General features: G+C 39.7%; 1 pseudogene; it reads right to left on the reverse strand.

The window, feature by feature from the left end:
• Positions 1 to 1,011: 1,011 nt before the first annotated feature.
• Positions 1,012 to 1,079, reverse strand: LOC149121649 (U6 spliceosomal RNA; annotated as a pseudogene).
• Positions 1,080 to 18,670: the final 17,591 nt, after the last annotated feature.

Raw genomic sequence — 18,670 nt, forward strand, 5'->3', positions numbered from 1 at the left:
TGCCAGTATGTTTCCCAGCTGCTCCACTTCTTATACCCCTCTCTGGTATAGCCTGAGAAAAAAGTAGAAAATGGCCAAAGTCTTTGGGCCCCTGCACCTGCATAGAGACCTGGAAGAAGCTCCTGACACTTGGATTCAGATCAACAGAGCTCCGGCCATTGTGACCATTTGGGGAGTAAACCAGTGGATGGAAGACCTCTCTCTCTCTCTGCCTCTACCTCTCTGTAACTCTGCCTTTCAAATAAATATACTGCAAAAAAAAAAGAAGAAGTGTTAGCACTGATATAATAACAGACACATAGTTCAATGGAAAAGACTTGGTAGCATAGAAATAAACCCAAATTTCTACCAGCAACTCATATTTAACAAAGGAACTAAAATGAACTGGAGAAAGAAGAATCTCTTTCACAAGTGGTGCAGAGGAACTTGATTATCCATATGTAGAAGCCTGAAAAGAGACTCCAACATCTCTTACACTATGTGAAAGTGAACTCACAGTGAATTAAAATGTAATCATAAGACCCAAACCCAAGTAAACATAGGGAAACTCTAAATATTGTCAACACACAATAGCTTTTGGGTAAGATTCCAATAGCAATAGTCACAAAAATAAAAACAGAGACATTTGAGTATATCCAACTAAGATACTTCTTCACAACAAAGTAAACATCAGAGTGTAGATACAATGAACAGATGGCAGGAAAAATTAAAACTCTGAATGTTTACAGATTTCCAGAACATTTACATGAATTGGAAAAACTCCAAAAAATACAGTGAAGAAACAGGCAAGGATCTGAATAGACATTTCTCAGAAGAAATGTACATGGTCAAAACATGTGAATATGCCCGATGTCACTAGCCATTATGTAAATATAAATCAGAACACCATATCAGTCTCCAACACCTGTGGGAGAATACAACACTCAGGTGTTTGTGTGTGCAGCAAGTGGGTTTAGAGGACCCTGTTCACCTCTGGAGAGCAGAGCCTACAGGGAGGTAAAGAAACCTTACTGCGCAGGGGCATGCTAATCTTCTCTGTATCATTCCAATTTTAGTATATGTGCTGCCGAAGCGAGCACATGTGCTGCCGAAGCGAGAAAGAGATGAAAAGAATTTATCTCAGCTAGCCACTAATATTCAAGAAACAAGGTCTTCAGGAAAGCCAACTCAACTGACATTTTCATGTCATTGTTAAATAAAGGAAAAATTATCTAGGTTCAGCAATACGTAGTTTATAAGAGAAAGACTACAGAGTAATTTCCTTGGCATAGAAATAACTTTGTGTTTTTTTTTTTTTTTTCTTTTTTTTTTTTTTATCCATGAGGGCTTGCTATCACCACCACACACCCACATCCCATATACAAATGCCTGGCTTGAGTGGTAGCTTCTCTGCTTTGAGGCAAGTTTCTGCTAGTGTGCACCCTGGGAGGAGATGGAGGATGGCAGAAGTGCTTGGGTCCCTGCACCCAAATGGGACATCCAGAATGAATTCCCAGTTCCTGGTTTTGGCTTGGTCAAGCTTTGGCTATTGCAAGTGTCTGGGGAGTGAAGCAGTGGTTCCCTCTTCCTGTCACTCTGCCTTTCAAATCAATAACTGTTGTTGGTAATGACTAATAATGATATTCACTGATTGTCAAATTTTGAATCTATTAATTATAGACAATTTCTCTTTGTATTTTTAAACTTTCATAATGTTCTGTAGCCAATTTCATCACTAGAAATAAAAACTTTTCCTCAAAAAAAAAAAAAAAAGAAACCTTACTGCTTTCCTAATGTGCTTATTAAGTTCTTGACCAGCGCCTGTTAGTCTTGCCACAAACTTTCTAGTCTTACTACTTTCCTTCTTCTTCTTCTTCTCTGTGACTTGTAAAATAGTATACATTCTATATACTGTGGATACTTTTGATTTATTTTATTCCTTCGGTCTCCTATGAAGTTCCTCCACAAAAGCACAGCCCTCAAAATATTCATTCATTTATGCAGTCTGCAGATTTCATGAGCTACTAAATTCCAAGTAGTATGTTAAAGGCAAGATCTGGGCCTAAGAGAAAAGTGGTCTAAATTCTGTGCCTAGAAGAGGATTTGGGACATAGTAGAACTTCAGTGAAGTGCTATGTGAATGACATGCACTCATTAAATGAGTAATCTAAAGCATACACTTCATTTAAGCAACACAGCAGCCCTACTCACCTCAGGTAGAGCAATTGAGAGGAATAATGTGAACAAAAATAAGACATCAATAAGTTGAATAATAACAGAGAAAAAACAAAATGAGATAGATGCCAACATTACTGAGCTATTTTTGAGGAATTAAATTGATAGAGGGGCTGGCATTGTGGCCAAGTGGGGAAAGCTGCAATCTGTGAGGCCAGCATAACATCTGAGTTCCACTTTGAGTTTAGGAATCTCCACTTCCAATTTAGCTCACTGCTAAACACCTGGGAAACCAGCAGAAGATGGACGAAGGACTCAGGTCCTTGCCACTCATGTGGGAGACTTGGATGAAGCTCCTGACTCCAGCATGCCCCAGGCTCAACTGTTGAAACTCTCTGGGGTGTGAGCCAGCAGATGAAAGCTATCTATGTCTTTCCCTCTCTCTCTAAATCCACCTTTCAAATAATAAAGATTTAATAAACAAATTAACTGATTTCAAAATACACAAAAACATGAACAATACTATATCATTTTTATGCCAAACTGATAAAAAATAACAAATGCTAGAGAGCACATGGGAAAAGAAAACCACCATATATGGTAGGTGAAAACACAAGTTAGTACAGATGTTATGCAGAACAGTATGGTCATTCCTTAAAAAGGATAAAAATTGGGGCTGGCGCTGTTGTGCAGTGAGTTAAAGCCCTGGCCTGAAGGGCCAGCATCCCATTTGGGTGCCAGTTCTAGTTCCAGCTGCTCTTCTTCCAATACAGCTCTCTGCTATCTCCTGGGATAGCAGTAGAAGATGGCCCAAGTCCTTGGGCCCATGCACCCATGAGGGAGACCCAGAGGAAGCTCCTGTCTCCAGGTTTCAGAATGGCATAACTCTGGCCTTTGTAGTCATCTGTAGAGCGAACCAGCTAATGGAGGACCTCTCTGTGTCTCTACCTCTATTGTAACTCTTTCAAATAAATAACAAAAATTAAACTAAGATAAAAATTGACCTACCATGTGAGAGTTATCTTGCTCTTGGCTATATAGAATAAGGAAATTTTATTAGAAGGAAAGGAGGAGAGCATATCAAAGATACAGCAATTTTCCCATAACACAGCCACTATAACACAGTTCACTGCAGCCAGGATGTGAAACCAATCTAGCTGTCCATCAATGAAAAACAATGGACAGGGCAACCTCTTTTAGATACAAAAAAAGAACAAAATATTATTAAATTAATTGAAATAAGCCAGAAGCAGGAACACAAATGTCACCTGGTCCTTGTCGCATGTGGAAGTGAAAGAAAATAATGGATCTGAACACAGAACTGTGATTACTAGAGGCTGAGAAGGGAAGCAGCTAGGGATAGAGGGGGATTGGATAATAGGTATCAAAAATCAAAGAGGCAGAAAGAACTTCTGGTGTTCCATAATATAATGAGATGACTACATTCAACCATATTAGGTTCTGTGTAAAGAACTGAAGGAGAGGAGCTGGTAGTCTCAAATCATGGAGAAGAATTAGAAACTGTAGTTGCTTGGGGGCCAGCATTGTGGCACAGTGGGCTAACACCCTGGCCTGAAGCACCAGCATCCCCTGTGGGTACCAGTTCTAGTCCTGGCTGCTCCTCTTCTGATCCAACTCTCTGCTATGGCCTGGGAAAGCAGTAGAAGATGGCCCAAGTCCTTGGGTCCCTGCACCCAAGTGGGAGATCTGGAAGAAGCTCCTGGTTCCTGGAATCAGATTGGCAGAGCTCCGGCCATTGTGGCCATCTGGGGAGTGAACCGGCAGAGGAAGACCTCTCTCTCTCTCTGCTGCTACTTCTCTCTGTAACTCTGTCTTTCAAATAAATAACTCTTTAAAAACTTAATAAAACTGTAGTTGCTTAGCTTGATCACTTTTTACTGCATAAATGTGTGCAAATATTGCACTACACCCTGTAATAATGCATGACTAGGACACATTAATCACAAATTATTTCAATGAAATTTTAAAAATTAGAAGCATTTCTTTATATTAACAATGAACTATTTGAAAATGAAATTAGAGAAACATTTCCATGCATAGCAGCATAAGAACCAGGAACCAATGTCTTCAATGTTATCAGTGATGAATCAGATTCACAGCCCCCAGCACTCAGTTTTTGCCATATACTTTACCATGGCAATTGTGGGCATATAGTAGTAAATCAATGGACAGGAATCCTTTGTCTCTAAATCTGCTAAATAAATAAACAAGGAATTCATCAAAGAAAAAGAGATATCAATTTGGATGCCAGGCACAAAAACACATGCACTTGAGCTATCCTCCAGTTTGTGATGCCAACAAATCTTTCAGACATGTTACATTTTCAGAGACTTTTCTGTAATCTTGCTAAGCTTTCTGGAAATCTGCCTTATAGCAAAGGGTTTCCCAATTCCATTACACTCATGATATTTCTTTTGTGTGATATATTAGTTTACCATCTAGAGATAATTTATGGTACAAAACTTTTCTATGCATGCATGTTTTCTCATTTGTGAGTCTATTCATGGGAATTGAAGACTGATTTATAACAGAAATACATTTTCCAAATTCATTGCATAGACTTTTGTTCCTTATGAATTCTCTGAAGTCTGTTGATGTCTAATTTCTGGCTAAAGGTTTTATTGTATTTACAGCATGCAAAGACTATCACCTTTTGTGAATTCTGTGTCTATACAAGCCTGAAATAAAGAAAATGTTTTTGCACAATCAGTATACGCCTAAGAAACCACCTGTGTCAATTCTCTGATGTACCATTGACTTCTGACTCTAATAATATTTATAAGCTTTCTCCTTTACATGAGTCTCTGTTGGATAGGATGTGATTTCCAGCAAAAGGTTTTGTCACAATACTTACATGAATTTTGGAGAAAAGCTCTTCCACATTCATTATATTGTTAAGGTCTCTCCCTTGTTCAAATTCCATGATGGATTATGAGGCATTACCTATGTGAAATGACTTTCTCACATTTATTTCATTCATTAGATATATATGTTGTGCATTCTGATATAAGGAGAGATTTGGGCAGAGCTTTCCAACACTCATTACACCCATAAGGTTTCTCTCCCACGTGAATTCCCTGTTGTCTTATGAGGTATGGCTTCTAATTAAAGGGATTTTACTTTCAAAGGAGTTTTTCCCTATATGAATTTGATGATGTACAATGAGGGCTGAATTATGGTAAAAGGCTCTGAGTCATTACATTCATAAAATTGCTCCCCATGAGAATTCTTTTATGTTTGATGAGGTCTGATTTGCACCACAAAGGCTATTCACATGTATTATATTCATGCATTTCTCCCCTTGGTGAATTCTCTAATATTTCATGAGATATAACTTGCACAAAAAGGTCAAGTAGAAAATTCCCTGTGTGGATACTCTGATATCTTATGAGTTATGAAGTACAGCAAAGAGGCTTTCCACCATCCTTCCATCCATAAAACCTACCTAAATTGAGCAACAAAGATATAGAAAACCTAAACACACACATAACCAGATGGAAATGATACCAGTAATAAAGACCATCACTACCAAGAAAACCCCAAAACTGGAAGGCTTCACTGCTGAATTCTAACAGACATTTAAAGCACTAACTGCAATTCTTCTCAAGTTATTCAAAACAATTGAGAGAGAGGCGATTCTCCCAAATTCTTTCTATGAAGCCAACATCACCTTCATTCCTAAACTTGAAAAAAGTGCAACAAAGAAAGTAATTATAGACCAATTTCCCTGATGAACATACATGCAAAGATCTGCAACAGAATTCTGGCCAATTGAATCCAACAATGCATCAGAAAGATCATCCACCCAGACCAAGTGGGATTTATCCTTGGTATGCAAGGATGGGACCAAAGGCTTTTCCACAGTCATTTCATTTATAAGCTTTCTCCATGGTGTGAAGGCTCTGATACTTTCTGAGGTTTGACTTCTCAGCAAAGGTTTTTCCACAGTCATTGCAATCATAAGGTTTCCCCCAGTACAAATTGTCTGATGCTTTGTGAGCTTTGATTTCTCAGCAAAGGCTTTTCCACAATGATTGCATTCATAAGGTTTCTCCCCTCTGTGAATTCTCTGATGATTTATGAGGTTTGCCTTCTGGCCAAAGGATTTTCCATAGTAATTGCATTCATAAGGTTTCTCACCTGTGTGAATTCTCTGATGATTTATGAGGTTTGCCTTCTGGCCAAAGGATTTTCCACAGTCATTACATTCAAAAGGTTTCTCACCTGTGTGAATTCTCTGATGATTTATGAGGTGTTTCTTCTGGCCAAAGAACTTCCCACAGTCATTAGATTTGTAAGATTTCAACCCTGTGTGAATTCTCTGATGTCTAATGAGATCTGACTTCTGGTGAGTGGTTTCCACACAATCATTACACACATGAGGGTTTTCCACAATATGAGTGCTGTGATGGAGGGTATTTAATACTGAATGAATTCCCACAAGGTTTACATGCATAGGATTTCTTCCCTATATTTGGTCTATGATTCAGTCTAACATGTGATTGGTAAATGACAGGTTCCACAGTCCCAATATACTTATAAATGTTCTCTCTTTTCAGGTGAATACAATCAGAATTCCACAGTCAGTCAGCTGGGAGGGGTGGATGAATCCGGAAACAGCTGGTTTCCTTGTACTAAAACAAGCGCCATATCACGAAGGACTCTTGCATTTCTTTTTCTTTTTTGCATTTTTCACATTTTCTTATTTATCATGGTTTGTAATAAATTTTCTGATGTGGGTTGTGGTTTTGAGGCTGGCTTAAGGAGTTCAGGGAACCAGAGGAATGGTCTTTTTCAATTAGGGCACAGCTGTTGTTTCTCTCCAATTCTGGCTTTCTGTAATTGCTTTGGGTGCCTCAGGCAATTTTTCACTTTGAGCGACTTTTTCCTAAATGTTTTGTTGGTCTGAGTTGGTTTTGCCTTTTTCCTTTTCAAATTGTGTATTCTGATGCAATACAAACAAGGGTTTAGAACGAGGATCCATTAGGAAATTGAAAAACAGAACATATTGGGTTTTCATGATTAGAAATCATAGGCAACATGACCAAGATGAGTTTTTGGGTTTTGGAAAATGACATAGAACCCTTCCACTGAGGGGCAGATATTAATTTCCTCCAAATCGAGAGTGAGTGCGATTTTCAGGTGAATTCAATCAGAATTCCACAGCCAGTCAGCTAGGAGGGGTGGATGAATCCGGGAACAGCTGGTTTCCTTGCAACTAAATCAAGCCCAATATCACAAAGGACTCTTGCATTTCTTTGGCTTCTTTCTCTTTTTTCTTTTTATCATGGTTTGTAATGAATTTTCTGATGTGAGCTTTGGTTTTGAGGCTGCAATATAGAGTTCAGTGCACAGGAGGAATGGTCTTTTTCAAACAGGGCATAGCTGTTGGCCTGCTTCAATTCTGGCTTGCTGTCATTGTTTTGAGTGCCTCAGCCGATTGTGGTTTCTTGTGTGGCAATTTCCTAAATGTTTTCTGGGTCTGAGTTGGCTTTGCCTACTTCATTCCCAAATTCTGTATTCTGACGCAACACAAACAAGAGTTTGGACAGAGTAGCCATTATGAAATAAAAAACATTACAAATGAGCATTTGAAGAATATAAATCTACAGGTAACATGACCAAGGTGAGTTTTTGTGTTTTGGAAAATCAAATGGAACACTTTGGCTGAGGTGACAGATATTAATTGCCTCCAAACTGAGTTTCACTGTGATTTTCAGGTTAATTCAGTCAGAATTCCACAGGCATCAGCTGGAGGTGTGGATGAATCCGGGAACATTCGGTTTTCTTGAGACTAAATCAAGTCCAATATCATCATGGATTCTTGCATTTTTTGGCTTTTTTCTCTTTTTTCTTATTTATCATGGTTTGTAATGAATTTTCTGATGTGAGCTTTGGTTTTGAGGCTGGCATATTGAGTTCAGGGCACAAGAGGAAGGTTCTTTTTCAACCAGGGCACAGCTCTTGGCTTGCTCCAATTCTGGCTTGCTGTCATTGTTTTGGGTGCCTCAGCCGATTTGTGGTTTCTTGAGTGCCAATTTCCTAAATGTTTTCTGGGTCTGAGTCGGTTTTGCCTTCCTATTCCCAAATTTTGTATTCTGATGCAATACAAGCATGTTTTGGAGAGTAGCCATTATGAAAGAAAAAAAAAAAACACAGCGCATTGCCATTTCAGGATTAGAAATCTACAGGCAACACAACCAAGATGAGTTTCTGTGTTTTGGAAAATGACATAGAACGCTTCTGCTGAGGGGACAGATTCTAATTCCCTCCCAAATGAGTGTGAGTGCGATATTGAGGTGAATTCAATCAGAGTTCCAGAGTCAGTCTGTGGAAGGGGGGGATGAATCTGGAAACAGCCAGTTTCTTTGTGTCTAAATCCAGCCAAATATCACAAAGGACTCTTGCATTTCTTTGGTTTTTTCACATTTCCCTTATTTATCATGGTTTGTAATGAATTTTCTGATGTGAGCTTTGGTTTTGAGGCTGCAATATAGAGTTCAGGGCACCGGAGGAATGGTCTTTTTCAAACAGGACACAGCTGTGGGTTTGCTCCAATTCTGGCTATTGTCTTTGTTTTGGGTGCCTCAGCTGAAATTTGGTTTCTTGAGTTTCACTGGGATTGTCAGGTTAATTCAGTCAGAATTCCACAGGCAGTCAGCTTTAGTGGTGGATGAATCTAGGAACAGCCAGTTTCCTTGCAACTAAATCAAACCCAATATCATTATGGATTCTTGCATTTCTTTGGCTTTTTCACTTTTTTCTTATTTATCATGGTTTGTAATGAATTTTCTGATGTGAGCTTTGGTTTTGAGGCTGCAATATGGAGTTCAGGGCACAAGAGGATGGTTCTTTTTCAATCAGGGCACAGCTGTTGGCTTGCTCCACTTCTGGCTTGCTGTCATTGTTTTGAGTGCCTCAGCCGATTTGTGGTTTCTTGTGTGGCAATTTCCCAAATGTTTTCAGGGTCTGAGTTGGCTTTGCCTTCTTCCTTCCCAAATTTTGTATTCTGATGCAATGCAAAGAAGAGTTTGTATAGAGTAGCCATTATGAAATAAAAAACCCAACAAATAGGCATTTGAAGCTTAGAAATCTACAGGTAACATGACCAAGGTGAGTTTTTGTGTTTTGGAAAAAAAAATGGAACACTTTGGCTGAGGTGACAGATATTAACTGCCTCCAAACTGAGTTTCACTGTGATTTTCAGGTTAATTCAGTCAGAATTCCACAGGCAGTTAGCTGGAGGGGTGGATGAATCCGGGAACAGCCGGTTGCCTAGCGACTAAATCAAGCCCTATATCATTATGGATTCTTGCATTTCTTTGGCTTTTTTCTCTTTTTTCTTATTTATCATGGTTTGTAATGAATTTTCTGATGTGAGCTTTGGTTTTGAGGCTGGCGTATTGAGTTCAGGGCACAAGAGGAAGGTTCTTTTTCAATCAGGGCACAGCTGTTGGCTTGCTCCACTTCTGGCTTGCTGTCATTGTTTTGGGTGCCTCAGCTGATTTGTGGTTTCTTGTGTGGCAATTTCCTAAATGTTTTCGGGGTCTGAGTTGGTTTTGCCTTCTTCCTTCCCAAATTTTGTATTCTGATGCAATACAAGCAAGATTTTGGACAGAGTAGCCATTATGAAAGAAAAAAAAAAAAACACAGCAAATTGACCTTTCAGGATTAGAAATCCATAGGCAACACAACCAAGATGAGATTCTGTGTTTTGGAAAATGACATGGAACGCTTCTGCTGAGGTGACAGATTCTAATTCCCTCCAAATGGAGTGTGAGAGCGATTTTGAGGTGAATTCAATCAGAATTCCAAAGTCAGTCTGTGGAAGGGGGGGATGAATCTGGGAACAGCCGATTTCCTTGCGACTAAATCAAGCCCAATATCATTATGGATTCTTGCATTTCTTTGGCTTTTTTCTCATCTTTCTTATTTATCATGGTTTGTAATGAATTTTCTGGTGTGAGCTTTGGTTTTGAGGCTGGCATATTGAGTTCAGGGCACAAGAGGAAGGTTCTTTTTCAATCAGGGCACAGCTGTTGGCGTGTTCTAATTCTGGCATCCTGACATTTTTTTGGGTGCCTCAGCTGATTTGTGATTTCTTGAGCGGCAATTTCCTAAATGTTTTCTGGGTCTGAGTTGGTTTTGCCTTCTTCCTTCCCAAATTTTGTATTCTGACACAATACAAACAAGAGTTTGGCCAGTGCAGCCATTATGAAATAAAAAACACTACACATAGGTGTTTGAAGCTTAGAAATCTACAGATAACACGACCAAGGTGAGTTTTTGTGTTATGGAAAATAAAATGGAACACTTTGGCTGAGGTGACAGATATTAATTGCCTCCAAACTGAGTTTCACTGCGATTTTCCGGTTAATTCAGTCAGAATTCCACAGGCAGTCAGCTGGAGGGGTGGATGAATCCGGGCACAGCTCGTTTCCTTGCGACAAAATCCAGCTCAATATCATTATGGATTCTTGCATTTCTTGGCTTTTTTCTCATTTTTCTTATGTATCGTGGTTTGTAATGAATTTCCTGATGTCAGCTTTGGTTTTGAGGCTGGAATATGGAGTTCAGGGTCCCGGAAGAATGGCCTTTTTCAATCAGGACTCAGCTGATTGCCTCCTCCAATTCTGGCTTGCTGTCATGGTTTTGGGTGCCTCAGCTGACTTTTGGTTTCTTGAGTGGCAATTTCCTAAATGTTTTCTGTGTCTGAGTTGGCTTTGCCTTCTTCCTTCCCAAATTTTGTATGTGATGCAATACAAGGAAGATTTTGGACAGAGTAGCCATTATGAAATAAAAAACACAACAAATAGGCGTTTGAAGCTTGGAAATCTATAGGTAACATGACCAAAGTGAGTTTTTTTGTTTTGGAAAATAAAATGGAACACTTTGGCTGAGGTGACAGATATTAATTGTCTCCAATCCGAATTTCACTGCCATTTTGAGGTGAATTCAGTCAGAATCCCTATTCACTCAGCTGGGAGTTGTGGATGAATCTGGAAACAGCTGTTTACTTAGGAATAAATCAAGCCCAATATCACTAAGAAAACTTGCATTTCTTTGGCTTTTTTCTGATTTTTCCTATTTATCATGGTTTGAAAAGAATTTTTTGATGTGAGCTTTGGTTTTGTGGCTGGCATATTGAGTTTAGGGCACAAGAGGAAGGTTCTTTTTCAATCAGGGCACAGCTGTTGGCGTGCTCCAATTCTGCTTGCTGTCATTGTTTTGGGTGCCTCAGCTGATATGTGGATTCTTTTTCTGCAGTTTCCTAAATGTTTTCTGGTTCTGATCGGATTTGCCTTCTTATTCCCAAATTTTGTATTCTGACGCAATACAAGCAAGATTTTGGACAGAGTAGCCATTATGAAAGAAAAAAAAAACACAGTAAATTGCCCTTTCAGGATTAGAAATCTACAGGCAACACGACCAAGATGAGTTTCTGTGTCTTGGAAATTCACATGGAACACTTCTGCTGAGGGGACAGATACTAATTCCCTCCAAATTGAGTGTGAGTGCGATTTTGAGGTGAATTGAGTCAGAATTCCAAAGTCAGTCTGTGGAAGGGGGGGATGAATCCAGAAACAGCCTGTTTCCTTCTGTCTAAATCCAGCCAAATACCACAAAGGACTCTTGAATTCCTTTGGCTTTCTCAGATTTCCCTTATTTATCATTGTTTGTAATGATTATTTTTTGTGAGCTTTGGTTGTGAGGCTAGAAGATGGAGTTCAGGGCACTGGATTAATGGTTTTGTTCAATCAGGGCACAGCTGTTGGCTTGCTCCAATTTTGGCTTGCTGTCATTGTTTTGGGTGCCTCAGCCGATTTGTGGTTTCTTGAGCGGTAATTTGCTAAATATTTTCTGGGTCTTAGTCGGTTTTACCTTCTTCCTTCCCAAATTTTGTATTCTGATGCAATACAAGCAAGATTTTGACAGAGTAGCCATTATGAAAGAAAAAATAACACAGCAAATTGCCCTTTCAGGATTAGAAATGCATAGGCAACACAACCAAGATGAGATTCTGTGTTTTGGAAAATGACATGGAACGCTTCTGCTGAGGTGACAGATTCTAATTCCCTCCAAATGGAGTGTGAGAGCGATTTTGAGGTGAATTCAATCAGAATTCCAAAGTCAGTCTGTGGAAGGGGGGGATGAATCTGGAAACAGCCAGTTTCTTTGTGTCTAAATCCTGCCAAATATCACAAAGGACTCTTGCATTTCTTTGGCTTTTTCACATTTCCCTTATTTATCATGGTTTGTAATGAATTTTCTGATGTGAGCTTTGGTTTTGAGGCTGGAATATGGAGTTCAGGGCACAGGAGGAATGGTCTTTTTCAAACAGAGCACAGCTGTTGGCCTGCTCCACTTCTGGCTATTGTCTTTGTTTTGGGTGCCTCAGCTGATATTTGGTTTCTTGAGTTTCACTGCGATTGTCAGGTTAATTCAGTCAGAATTCCACAGGCAGTCAGCTTTAGTGGTGGATGAATCTGGGAACAGCCGGTTTCCTTGCAACTAAATCAAACCCAATATCATTATGGATTCTTGCATTTCTTTGGCTTTTTTCTCTTTTTTCTTATTTATCATGGTTTGTAATGAATTTTCTGATGTGAGCTTTGGTTTTGAGGCTGGCATATTGAGTTCAGGGCACAAGAGGAAGGTTGTTTTTCAATCAGGGCACAGCTGTTGGCTTGCTCCACTTCTGGCTTGCTGTCATTGTTTTGAGTGCCTCAGCCGATTTGTGGTTTCTTGAGTGGCAATTTCCCAAATGTTTTCAGGGTCTGAGTTGGCTTTGCCTTCTTCCTTCCCAAATTTTGTATTCTGATGCAATGCAAAGAAGAGTTTGTACAGAATAGCCATTATGCAAGAAAAAACACAACAAATAGGCATTTGAAGCTTAGAAATCTACAGGTAACATGACCAAGGTGAGTTTTTGTGTTTTGGAAAATCAAATGGAACACTTTGGCTGAGGTGACAGATATTAATTGCCTCCAAACTGAGTTTCACTGTGATTTTCAGGTTAATTCAGTCAGAATTCCACAGGCTGTCAGCTGGAGGGGTGGATGAATCCAGGAACAGCCGGTTTCCTAGCGACTAAATCAAGCCCTATATCATTATGGATTCTTGCATTTTTTTGGCTTTTTTCTCTTTTTTCTTATTTATCATGGTTTGTAATGAATTTTCTGATGTGAGCTTTGGTTTTGAGGCTGGCATATTGAGTTCAGGGCACAAGAGGAAGGTTCTTTTTCAATCAGGGCACAGCTGTTGGCTTGCTCCACTTCTGGCTTGCTGTCATTGTTTTGCGTGCCTCAGCTGATTTGTGGTTTCTTGTGTGGCAATTTCCCAAATGTTTTCAGGGTCTGAGTTGGTTTTGCCTTCTTCCTTCCCAATTTTTGTATTCTGATGCAATACAAGCAAGATTTTGGACAGAGTAGCCATTATGAAAGAAAAAAAAAAAACACAGCAAATTGACCTTTCAGGATTAGAAATCCATAGGCAACACAACCAAGGTGAGATTCTGTGTTTTGGAAAATGACATGGAACGCTTCTGCTGAGGTGACAGATTCTAATGCCCTCCAAATGGAGTGTGAGAGCGATCTTGAGGTGAATTCAATCAGAATTCCAAAGTCAGTCTGTGGAAGGGGGGGATGAATCTGGAAACAGCCAGTCTTTGTGTCTAAATCCTGCCAAATATCACAAAGGACTCTTGCATTTCTTTGGCTTTTTTCTTTTTTTCTTATTTATCATGGTTTGTAATGAATTTTCTGATGTGAGCTTTGGTTTTGAGGCTGGCATATTGAGTTCAGGGCACAAGAGGAAGGTTCTTTTTCAATCAGGGCACAGCTGTTGGCTTGCTCCACTTCTGGCTTGCTGTCATTGTTTTGGGTGCCTCAGCTGATTTGTGGTTTCTTGTGTGGCAATTTCCTAAATGTTTTCTGGGTCTGAGTTGGTTTTGCCTTCTTCCTTCCCAAATTTTGTATTCTGATGCATACAATCAAAATTTTATACAGAGTAGCCATTATGAAAGAAAAAAAAAAACAGCAAATTTACCATTCAGGATTAGAAATCCATAGGCAACACAACCAAGGTGAGATTCTGTGTTTTGGAAAATGACATGGAACGCTTCTGCTGAGGTGACAGATTCTAATTCCCTCCAAATGGAGTGTGAGAGCGAACTTGAGGTGAATTCAATCAGAATTCCAAAGTCAGTCTGTGGAAGGGGGAGATGAATCTGGAAACAGCCACTTTCTTTGTGTCTAAATCCTGCCAAATATCACAAAGGACTCTTGCATTTCTTTGGCTTTTTTCTCTTTTTTCTTATTCATCATGGTTTGTAATGAATTTTCTGATGTGAGCTTTGGTTTTGAGGCTGGCATATTGAGTTCAGGGCACAAGAGGAAGGTTCTTTTTCAATCAGGGCACAGCTGTTGGCTTGCTCCACTTCTGGCTTGCTGTCATTGTTTTGGGTGCCTCAGCTGATTTGTGGTTTCTTGTGTGGCAATTTACTAAATGTTTTCGGGGTCTGAGTTGGATTTGTCTTCTTCCTTCCCAAATTTTGTATTCTGATGCAATACAAGCAAGATTTTGGCAGGGTAGCCATTGTGAAAGAAAAAAAAAAAAAAACACAGCAAACTGACCTTTCAGGATTAGAAATCCATAGGCAACACAACCAAGATGAGATTCCGTGTTTTGGAAAATGACATGGAACGCTTCTGCTGAGGTGACAGATTCTAATTCCCTCCAAATGGAGTGTGAGAGCGATTTTGAGGTGAATTCAATCAGAATTCAAAGTCGGTCTGTGGAAGGGGGGGATGAATCTGGAAACAGCCAGTTTCTTTGTGTCTAAATCCTGCCAAATATCACAAAGGACTCTTGCATTTCTTTGGCTTTTTCACATTTCCCTTATTTATCATGGTTTGTAATGAATTTTCTGATGTGAGCTTTGGTTTTGAGGCTGGCATATTGAGTTCAGGGCACAAGAGGAAGGTTCTTTTTCAATCAGGGCACAGCTGTTGGCTTGCTCCACTTCTGGCTTGCTGTCATTGTTTTGGGTGCCTCAGCCGATTTGTGGTTTCTTGAGTGCCAATTTCCTAAATGTTTTCTGGGTCTGAGTCGGTTTTGCCTTCTTATTCCCAAATTTTGTATTCTGATGCAATACAAGCAAGATTTTGGAGAGTAGCCATTATGAAAGAAAGAAAAAAAAAAAAAAACACAGCGCATTGCCCTTTCAGGATTAGAAATCTACAGGAAACACGACCAAGATGAGTTTCTGTGTTTTGGAAAATGACATAGAACGCTTCTGCTGAGGGGACTGATTCTAATTCCCTCCCAAATGAGTGTGAGTGCGATTTTGAGGTGAATTCAATCAGAATTCCAAAGTCAGTTTGTGGAAGGGGGGGATGAATCTGGAAACAGCCAGTTTCTTTGTGTCTAAATCCAGCCAAATATCACAAAGGACTCTTGCATTTCTTTGGCTTTTTCACATTTCCCTAATTTATCATGGTTTGTAATGAATTTTCTGATGTGAGCTTTGGTTTTGAGGCTGCAATATAGAGTTCAGGGCACCTGAGGAATGGTCTTTTTCAAACAGGGCACAGCTGTTGGTGTGCTCCACTTCTGGCTATTGTCTTTGTTTTGGATGCCTCAGCTGAAATTTGGTTTCTTGAGTTTCACTGCGATTGTCAGGTTAATTCAGTCAGAATTCCACAGGCAGTCAGCTTTAGTGGTGGATGAATCTGGGAACAGCCGGTTTCCTTGCAACTAAATCAAACCCAATATCATTATGGATTCTTGCATTTCTTTGGCTTTTTTCTCTTTTTTCTTATTTATCATGGTTTGTAATGAATTTTCTGATGTGAGCTTTGGTTTTGAGGCTGGCATATTGAGTTCAGGGCACAAGAGGAAGGTTGTTTTTCAATCAGGGCACAGCTGTTGGCTTGCTCCACTTCTGGCTTGCTGTCATTGTTTTGAGTGCCTCAGCCGATTTGTGGTTTCTTGTGTGGCAATTTCCCAAATGTTTTCAGGGTCTGAGTTGGCTTTGCCTTCTTCCTTCCCAAATTTTGTATTCTGATGCAATGCAAAGAAGAGTTTGTACAGAATAGCCATTATGAAAGAAAAAACACAACAAATAGGCGTTTGAAGCTTAGAAATCTACAGGTAACATGACCAAGGTGAGTTTTTGTGTTTTGGAAAATCAAATGGAACACTTTGGCTGAGGTGACAGATATTAATTGCCTCCAAACTGAGTTTCACTGTGATTTTCAGGTTAATTCAGTCAGAATTCCACAGGCTGTCAGCTGGAGGGGTGGATGAATCCGGGAACAGCCGGTTTCCTAGCGACTAAATCAAGCCCTATATCATTATGGATTCTTGCATTTTTTTGGCTTTTTTCTCTTTTTTCTTATTTATCATGGTTTGTAATGAATTTTCTGATGTGAGCTTTGGTTTTGAGGCTGGCATATTGAGTTCAGGGCACAAGAGGAAGGTTGTTTTTCAATCAGGGCACAGCTGTTGGCTTGCTCCACTTCTGGCTTGCTGTCATTGTTTTGGGTGCCTCAGCTGATTTGTGGTTTCTTGTGTGGCAATTTCCTAAATGTTTTCGGGGTCTGAGTTGGTTTTGCCTTCTTCCTTCCCAATTTTTGTATTCTGATGCAATACAAGCAAGATTTTGGACAGAGTAGCCATTATGAAAGAAAAAAAAAACACAGCAAATTGACCTTTCAGGATTAGAAATCCATAGGCAACACAACCAAGGTGAGATTCTGTGTTTTGGAAAATGACATGGAACGCTTCTGCTGAGGGGACAGATTCTAATGCCCTCCAAATGGAGTGTGAGAGCGATTTTGAGGTGAATTCAATCAGAATTCCAAAGTCGGTCTGTGGAAGGGGGGGATGAATATGGAAACAGCCATTTTCTTTGTGTCTAAATCCTGCCAAATATCACAAAGGACTCTTGCATTTCTTTGGCTTTTTCACATTTCCCTTATTTATCATGGTTTGTAATGAATTTTCTGATGTGAGCTTTGGTTTTGAGGCTGGCATATTGAGTTCAGGGCACAAGAGGAAGGTTGTTTTTCAATCAGGGCACAGCTGTTGGCTTGCTCCACTTCTGGCTTGCTGTCATTGTTTTGAGTGCCTCAGCCGATTTGTGGTTTCTTGTGTGGCAATTTCCCAAATGTTTTCAGGGTCTGAGTTGGCTTTGCCTTCTTCCTTCCCAAATTTTGTATTCTGATGCAATGCAAAGAAGAGTTTGTACAGAATAGCCATTATGAAAGAAAAAACACAACAAATAGGCGTTTGAAGCTTAGAAATCTACAGGTAACATGACCAAGGTGAGTTTTTGTGTTTTGGAAAATCAAATGGAACACTTTGGCTGAGGTGACAGATATTAATTGCCTCCAAACTGAGTTTCACTGTGATTTTCAGGTTAATTCAGTCAGAATTCCACAGGCTGTCAGCTGGAGGGGTGGATGAATCCGGGAACAGCCGGTTTCCTAGCGACTAAATCAAGCCCTATATCATTATGGATTCTTGCATTTTTTTGGCTTTTTTCTCTTTTTTCTTATTTATCATGGTTTGTAATGAATTTTCTGATGTGAGCTTTGGTTTTGAGGCTGGCATATTGAGTTCAGGGCACAAGAGGAAGGTTGTTTTTCAATCAGGGCACAGCTGTTGGCTTGCTCCACTTCTGGCTTGCTGTCATTGTTTTGGGTGCCTCAGCTGATTTGTGGTTTCTTGTGTGGCAATTTCCTAAATGTTTTCGGGGTCTGAGTTGGTTTTGCCTTCTTCCTTCCCAATTTTTGTATTCTGATGCAATACAAGCAAGATTTTGGACAGAGTAGCCATTATGAAAGAAAAAAAAAAACACAGCAAATTGACCTTTCAGGATTAGAAATCCATAGGCAACACAACCAAGGTGAGATTCTGTGTTTTGGAAAATGACATGGAACGCTTCTGCTGAGGGGACAGATTCTAATGCCCTCCAAATGGAGTGTGAGAGCGATTTTGAGGTGAATTCAATCAGAATTCCAAAGTCGGTCTGTGGAAGGGGGGGATGAATATGGAAACAGCCATTTTCTTTGTGTCTAAATCCTGCCAAATATCACAAAGGACTCTTGCATTTCTTTGGCTTTTTCACATTTCCCTTATTTATCATGGTTTGTAATGAATTTTCTGATGTGAGCTTTGGTTTTGAGTCTGGCATATTGAGTTCAGGGCACAAGAGGAAGGTTCTTTTTCAATCAGGGCACAGCTGTTGGCTTGCTCCACTTCTGGCTTGCTGTCATTGTTTTGGGTGCCTCAGCCGATTTGTGGTTTCTTGAGTGCCAATTTCCTAAATGTTTTCTGGGTCTGAGTCGGTTTTGCCTTCTTATTCCCAAATTTTGTATTCTGATGCAATACAAGCAAGATTTTGGAGAGTAGCCATTATGAAAGAAAAAAAAAAAAGCACATTGCCCTTTCAGGATTAGAAATCTACAGGCAACACGACCAAGATGAG

Source organism: Oryctolagus cuniculus, chromosome 16 (assembly GCF_051225735.1).
Source record: "Oryctolagus cuniculus isolate XC-2025 breed Fujian yellow rabbit chromosome 16, ASM5122573v1, whole genome shotgun sequence".
NCBI lineage: Eukaryota > Metazoa > Chordata > Mammalia > Lagomorpha > Leporidae > Oryctolagus > Oryctolagus cuniculus.